The following is a 398-nucleotide window of genomic DNA, read 5'->3' on the forward strand; positions in this document are numbered from 1 at the left end:
CCCTCTCTGCAGGGCTGCTCTCTGGCCTCTCATTCCCCAGTCTGTGTGTGTATCATTGTTCTGCTCTGTGTTTCTGGCATCCTGGTTTGCACATGTCTTTCTATACTCTACTTATGTGGCTGTTTAGAGTTTAGCTATTCAAAATAGTCTTACCCAGACACCAGCTTTTAATATGTTAACTGTAGCTAGTATTTTGGGATTTTAGCATTTTTAATTAATCATCTTGAAGTCTTGTTTTTGAAGTATTCAGTTGTGGGTTAGATTTTTATTCTCAGCTCTTCAGCAGACAAGCATACCTCATAAACTATGGGTGTTCATTCTCATTCTTACAAAGGTTGTTAATGTAACTTTGCTCCCACTCAGCTTCCTGAACTTTGCTCTGCAAAATTTTTTGTGTG

The sequence above is a fragment of the Antrostomus carolinensis genome, unplaced genomic scaffold, assembly GCF_000700745.2.
Source record: "Antrostomus carolinensis isolate BGI_N321 unplaced genomic scaffold, ASM70074v2 scaffold52565, whole genome shotgun sequence".
Classification (NCBI taxonomy): Eukaryota; Metazoa; Chordata; class Aves; order Caprimulgiformes; family Caprimulgidae; genus Antrostomus; species Antrostomus carolinensis.